The sequence below is a fragment of the Puma concolor genome, chromosome C2 (genome assembly GCF_028749965.1).
Source record: "Puma concolor isolate L17-30 chromosome C2, mPumCon1.1.hap2, whole genome shotgun sequence".
NCBI classification, from domain to species: domain Eukaryota; kingdom Metazoa; phylum Chordata; class Mammalia; order Carnivora; family Felidae; genus Puma; species Puma concolor.
The window spans coordinates 53,164,524-53,172,155 of NC_141675.1; the positions used below are offsets into that span (position 1 = coordinate 53,164,524).

At 44.5% G+C, this 7,632-nt stretch overlaps 1 pseudogene; it reads right to left on the bottom strand.

Annotated features, from left to right (window-relative positions):
* Window positions 1–5,013: 5,013 nt before the first annotated feature.
* Window positions 5,014–6,030, bottom strand: LOC112849976 (P2Y purinoceptor 3-like; annotated as a pseudogene).
* Window positions 6,031–7,632: the final 1,602 nt, after the last annotated feature.

Consider the following 7,632-nt stretch of genomic DNA (forward strand, 5'->3'; position numbering starts at 1 on the left):
AAAAAAAACAAAACCTCTCAACAAAACAAAAAGTTGAGAAATTGAAATACTAAAGGAATTTGGCTTGTTTACAAGAAAGTAGAAGATAATGAGAATATATAACTTTATAAGGTTAGGTAAGTTATGTTTAAGTGCAAACAACTTTGTGAAACATTTCCCCTCTTTATTGTCTTTAAAATGTGGGCTGCAAAGTATGAATGCTTGCAGGTATTGTATATCCTGGAATTGCTTTGAATTGGAGTTGGTGAGTGTTAGAACAAATAAATCCCAGGCAACTTGTGATTTAATTTTATAGGCACACATTCATAAATTGGATTTAGGCAGTAATTCCAGAAAAGCATACACAGGAGAATCATTTGCTTTGTGTTCATTCTACAAAGATTTAGTGAGTACCCATATGTTGAAGCCTTTGCTACATCCTGTGGCAGGGGAAGTAAGAGGATTTAAACATTGCCACTCATGCTTGGTAGAAGGGATATGTGCTTGTGGCGTGGATAATGGGTCAGAGAAGGGAAAAGATGTTCTGATGCATGATCAGGGAAGGCTTCTTGGAAGTGGTGGCAATTGAGTTATTTGCCAAGAGATAGCTGTTCATTCTCTTTGACTAGTCTGTTTCATGTGACACTCTTCTTTTTAAATTTTTTTTAATTTTTTAATGTTTATTTGTTTTTGAGAGAGAGAGACAGAGTGTGCTGGTGAGGGTCAGAGAGAGAGGGAGACACAGAATCCAAAGCAGGCTCCAGGCTCTGAGCTGTCAGCACAGAGCCCGACGCAGGGCTCGAACTCATGAACTGTGAGATCACGACCTGAGCCGGAGCCAGACGCTTAACCAACTGAGCCACCCAGGTTGCCCTCATGTGACACTCGTGATTCATTACCCCCTTTCTTCAAACTGTTCCCTCATTTGATTTTCCAGTGCTCTATTATCCAGTACCATTTCCTCTCACTGTGTTACCTGTCAGGATTTTTATGGTTCCTGTATCTCCTAGGTCCTCTGTTCTTTCTCTTTCCTCCTTTCTCAGAGGTACCATTTACATCTGCAGCTTTGAATACTTTGCTGGACAGATAACTCTAGACTCAGAGCTGAGCCTAAGCTGTCTCTGAACCTCCATCCTGCATTTCCTGCTGAGGCCTCCCTGGACACTCACATTTAACTTGTCTGAATCTGAACTCTCCCCTACAATGCACACCCTCCCTCCCTCTCTTTCTTTCCCCAATGACTGCTGAGTGCCTACCATGTGCTAGGTGCTAGTTTATCATTCTTTTGATTTCTCAGACTTGGAGTCTCAGAGTCATTTTTGTTCTGTCTCCCTTACCACTCTTGTCTAAATAAGTATTTTATTTCTGTTCATTCTTTCCAATATGTTTTAAAATATTTTTAGTTCTACTCATGCCCATTACTGTGTGCTTGGATCACTGCAGTGGTCTTCTAAATGTGGATTGCCTTCGTCTTCATTATCAGTGTCACCATTGCTTACTGAGTGTCTACTATGTTCAGAATGTTGCTAGCATGCCATGTTCTATAGACTGGAAAAGGGAGTAGTGGGGGAGAGAAAACAGACCTGGGATGATAAAGGAGCCCGTCATTAACTCCAAGGTGATAAACCAGTGGGAGAGTCAGCAGTGCAGAGTGAGATGGGAGGCAGCTGGAGGAAGTAGAATCCAAGGCTTGGGAAGATGAGCACTTAAGCATGTGGAGAAGGTTTTGGGCAAGGTGTTGAGTGGTAAACATGTGAGGGATAGAAATCCACATGGAGTGGTAGGAGAGCTGTGGGCCGAAAAGTTAAGCTGGGAATAGACTCTGATGGGTGTAGTACGCCCATATGGGAAGTCTGGGCTTTGTCCTGTGGAAGTGAGGGTATAGGAGGGGCATGGACAGAATTGGGGAGAGTGTGATGTATGGAAAATGCTCTTGTAAAGAAAATGTGGAGGCAGTGTGTAGGCTGGCTTTGAAGGGAAGGAATTAGGAGACCTCACAGAAGTCTTCTGTGACAGTTTGTTCCTCTTCCTTAATTCATTCAAAACACGGGAGCTGCCAGATTAAGTTCCTGAGCCACAGTTTTGATCATACACTCTCCTGCTCAAATGACCTCGGAGATTCTCTGTGCCTTGAGTGGTTCTTTGCTGGGTTTGGGGTGGCCTTTGTAATCACACTTTAGCCCACCTCCTCCCCTTCAGGAACCAACATTTGGCTCTCACACAGATTTTCCGTTTTCTTGAACCTGCGTGGGAAATTGTGCTGTTTGAAATTTCACCAATCTTCCTCATGCTCATAATGCCTTTCATGGCCTCTCAGCCAGTAGTATTCTTACCCCTGCTCATGAAACTTCCCTAATACTTACTGCCTGTACTGTTCATTTTTGATTAATCAACAACTGACATTTCTTTTGTAGCTGCAGAAACTGTTTAATTAGCATTCATGTTGTTGTTTGTATGTTTTTGTTTTGTTTCTTCAACAGTCTGTAACATCCTTGACCCTTTTGTAGGTGGCTACAGCCATTATATTGGTATCTACTACTGCCCCAGTTATGGTATTTTGAACATGGTAATATTTGCTGACCTTCAGTTTTGTTTTAGCTTGTCAAAACAGCCAGGCAGATTATGCAAGATTCTTGGGGCTCAGGGCAATAACACATTTGAAGGTCCCAGCTTTTATCAGGGTGGTGGGCATTGAATGAGTAGATCTAGGAGGAACTTTCGTTTCTTCTAGTCTTCTTGTCCCTTTCTATAGATGGGTTTTCAATGACCACAAGGGAGTCGAGAACATCCCCTTGACTTACGTTGGGCAGTGGGTTCCCAGCTCCCCTTACAAGGTGGTCCTGTTTTCAAAGGGAAGAATCTACTTAGATTCTTGTCTTGAGATTTTTGTCTTGATATAATTGTCCCTGAAAACCGGGATTTAATATCAACTAAGTTAAACTTTTTTGATCCCAACTATCCAGAAGTAAGTTAAAAATGGATGCTTACACTTTGCTGTTAAGTAGGTCAGAAGGTCTGCAGAGCAAAATTAGCATTATATGGATCAGAGAAATAATTGCAAGCACCTAAGTTAAGAAAGACTAATGGCTGGAAAACTTTGGTCAGGGGTGTTAAAACACTTGCTTTTTAGATGAAGGTGATATATATTCTGAGGATTTTAGATTAGTTTTCTTCTCACCTCCAGGGTTGGCAGGCTGGTGTGCATTAGAGGTAAGGACTAAGTGGGGAATATGGGGCGGCTTTATGCTTTTATTGAGGAACCTAGTGCACCAATTTTCCATTAACGTAAGCCATATTAATTTGTAGGGGTGATAATTGGGACTGTTGGCTAGCAGATTCTTCCCTGTGTGCTGCTATGCAAAGAAAGGGACAAAAATGAAAAATACAAGCAAGAGAACTGAGAGAATGTTCGAAAGAGCAAACAGTTGTAAGTTCTTTTAGCTGCAGCAGAGGCACTTATGTGGAAACAGCTGACCTGCTAATTAGAAAACATCCTTGCCTATTCATTAAATTAATTATCCTAAGGAATTCTGCTAGGCAACACTTCGTCTAGTTCTAATTATTATGTGCCCTTGAAAGCAATAAACTGCACTTTTAGAATAAAATTTTATAATTTAGACATCTACATGGCTTACTCAGACACTTCCTGTAATTAGAGTAGGATAGTAATGAGGGGTTACATTTTGGTTTTTATTAAAAAGGCTTATCCACCTCTTCATAGGGAGATTATAATGAATTATTAAATAATGTATGTTTAGATTTGAGAACTCCTTGGAGATCATTATTGTTCAAATATGAGAGGTTTTTAAGGTTATCTTTCTGGATTACTTTGGATCTTTATTTTTTTGAATGAACATCATATTATGATTAAAGATAGTAGTAAAACTTTTCTGTCATAAACTGACATTATGTTCAAGTAAGAATAAGGTGAATCATCATTCATGCAGCCACATTATCCTTTTTTCCCCACTTTATCCTGCAGAGCGTTTTCTAACCTTAATCAGAACTCTGGGTAAAAAGTGTAGGAAAAGAACACCTACTGTATACCCCCAGTGGTCTGCCCATGAGAGCAATTCTGTGAAAGGTGAGCTGATCTAAAACAATGAGCTGGTGTTATTGAGGAGAACTTGGCTGGCTCTTGACCAGTGTTTGGATTGGGCCATATATGTTTCAGTCTTAGGAGTGTATGCTTCAGAGGTCAGTGCCTGGGTCCAAAGCTTCCATCTAGCACTGTGATCTGGGCATTCTCCAACTGGCTGACCTTGGACAAGTTACTTAAAGCTCTGTGCTTCAGTTTTCTTATCTGTAAATGGGGCTAACATTAGCTCCCACCTCCAAGGGTTGTTGTGAGGATTAAATGAGTCCCTTCATGTAAAGTGCTCTTACATAGTAAGGGCTTTATTCACTTATCCATCCATCCATCCATGCATCCATCCATCCATCCATCCATCCATCCATCTGTTACTTATTCATTCCACTCCTATTTATTGTGCACTTAACTGTGTGCTGGGCCCTGCTGTGGAGACTGCTGTTAGGGGTACAGGAGTCAAACAGATGAGGTCCCTGTCCTATTGGAACCTAAGTTCTAGGGGGAAGAGACACACTATAAATAACTAAAATTAACAAGTTCAGGTACTAAGTGTTAAAAAGACAATAGCTAGGGAAATAGAGAGTGACTGGGTTGTAAGGAGAGAGGTCATTGTTAACTAGGGTGGGTAGAAATGGCTTTTGAGGAGGTGACAGTTAAGCCGAGGCCTGAATGATGAGATAAATATCAGCTTTGATTAAAATAAAAAAGTTTTCTTTTGTGTTGGTGGCTGTTTCCATATTCTTACTTTAAAATTTCTTAACATCAATATAAAATCCTTTGTAGCAGGACACCACTAGGAGACCTTGAGCCCCTCCTAGTAGCACATGACTATGTTCAAACCAGTCATTGTCAACATCTTGGAGCTCATTGTCTCCAAACTTCATCTTGTCAGTACCCAGATCTGCCCACCCCTGGGTCTCTCTCCCTTGGCTCCAGCTGGGTGCTCACCCACCTTGTTATGCCTGAGTTCCTGAAAGAGCCTGACTCCATTGTTCCCCACTGATAGAAAGTACAGGATTGGGTTGAGGCAGCTGCTCATGCTCACCAGTGGTCTCCATAGCTTATAGGCCAAGCTGGCCACCATCAAGAGCTGGCAGTCCTCTGAAGATAGGTAGCGGAGTGTGAGGTAGAGGGAGCGTGTGATGTGGAAGGGCACAAAGCAGACGGTGAAGAGGCCGCACACCAGCAAGATGGTCCGGATGGACTTGGTCCGGGCTGCATTGCCTGTCCTCATGAGGGTCTCTCCTGGCTTGATCAGTCTCTTCACCATCAGCGAGTAGCACACCAAGATGACCAAAGAAGGAAAGACAAAGCCAGACAACGTTAGAACCATGCCGTAGGTGAAAAACCGATCAAAATTTTCAGGGCTTGTCATGTCGTAGCAGACCATCTGGCCGTCGATGTAGTCTGTTTGGGAGAAGAACAGTGTGGGCAGTAGCTGGACGACCACCAGGGCCCAGGTGGTGGCAGTGCCCAGGAAGGCATGCCAGCGGGTCCGGTAGGGCAGTGAACGCAGGGGGTGGCACACGCCCAGGAAGCGGTGCACAGAGATGCAGGTCAGTAGCAGGATGCTGCCATAGAGGTTGGTGTAGAACAGGAAGTGCACCAGCCTGCACAGCAGCTCCCCGAAGGGCCACCTGTCACCCAGGGAGTAGGTGATGATGAGAAAGGGTAGCGTCAGCACATAAAGCAGGTCAGCTACCATCAGGTTCACCAGATAGATGGTGGCACAGCTCCAGCGCTTGCTTTGACGCCAGGAGAGCCACAAGACCATGACATTCAGGGGCAGCCCTAGCACGAGGATGATACTGTAGGTCAGGGAGAGGTAGATTTGCTTGTAGTCCTCCGAGAACTTGCAGAAGCTCTGTTCCTTTGAGGCATTAGTATCCAGCATCTCCATCTCCTGGGAAGCTCCCTCTGGGACCATAACTGCTCCTGCTTGTGCTTCCCCTGGGAGGAAAGAAAATGGGCAGCATAGCATCATGACCTTGGCTGAGTGTCAGCCTCTCCCTTGATCTGGCATTTTACTCTGTGTTCCCAAAGTCTGGTCAGAGTCCTTGTTTGAAAGAGGCTAACTCCAGGAAAGAAAATGTAAATTCAAGGGCACAGCAGCCTTTAAAAGCCGAGCTTGTAGACTTACCAGGTCCAGAGGGCTGGCCCTACACTATCTTGTATGCTTGCTGCTCTAGGCTGGGTTGTGGCAGGAGGCCCAAACACACATGGTGCTTCCTGTCATTTAAACAGGGTATACAACCTGGAACAGTGTGACTGGTCCTCTGGCTAGAGTCCTTTGCATAGAGTCAGGAAATCTCCAAGGGGATTTTTATTTGTATCTCTTTCAGGATTTATTAACTGCCTATTTGAATACTGAGGCTGATTTGCTTATTAACCATCTCAGCATCCCGAACATCCAAGAAAACAGATGTGGGCCATGAAGCCAGGTGCAACTTCTTCCATATTCCCATTTCTGCTGACAAAGCAGACCTAATAGATCCATGTAGCTGAGGAAGCTGTGTGTGGAGCCTGCCGGTTTCTGTCCCATTGGGAAGTCAGTGGGTCAGTCAGCCAATCAGCATGGAGTCTACAGAAATGAAAAGTTTATTTCTAGGGTCTAACATTCAGAAAGATAAGTTAATACAGGGCAAGAGAGAAAGGTTTAAGATAGGTAATTTTGGGATAAATTGAGTGTTGCCTATATAACATATAGCTTTATTCACAACAAAAGGAGCAGAGACCTCATTCACTCTGTCAGTCAACAAACATTTATTGAGCATATCTACTGGGTCTGGCACTAGGGATACAAAGATGAATAAAATATGGCTCTTGCTGTCCAGGATTTCACAGTCTGGTGGGGAAGACAGAAACCAATACAGCTAATTGTAACAGTGTAAAGAGTGGTCAACAAAATGCTGTGAAGACCAGCAGGATGCAGCAGTTCTCTGCTAAGGGAGTCGAGTGAAGACTTCCTAATGAGGTGCCATTTGAGCTGCTTGGGAGAAGAACAGAGACAAAGAAGGGTAAGAGGCCTTCCCATGGGGTGGGGGAGGCAGCCCATGAAAGGGAATGGAGCTTAAGAGCACGGTGTGTCCTGGGGTGGCAGGAGAGCCAGCGCGGGGGATGCCATCATAAAGAGGATGGATGTTCTTCAGCACGATGGTGATGGGATGGGCTGTTTGAGGGAGATACCCAGGAGCCTGGAACTGGGCCTGGAGCAGTTGGACTGTAAGGGACTGTAGCAATGCATGCAGGTGAGAGATGCTCAGTACTTCCAGTGAGGCCGTGCAGCATGGATGGAGGGGAGGGACCTGTCCCCGGAGATGGGGCAAGAATGACAGGACTGAGTGGACTTGGGGCATGCACCAGAAGAGGAGTTAAGGGTGTCCCTCAGACTGGGTGAGTGGGCGGTGAGGCCAGTGTCTGAGCCGAAGCCTGAAGCTTGAAGGTTGGGACTGATGTTCTGAGGCTGCAGGATGGTGGCTGTCTGTGCTGCAGCTTGCGCACGGGCTCGCCACCTTGCTAACTGGCTTTACAATCTACTTGAGCAAAGCAGAGCAAAGCTTTCT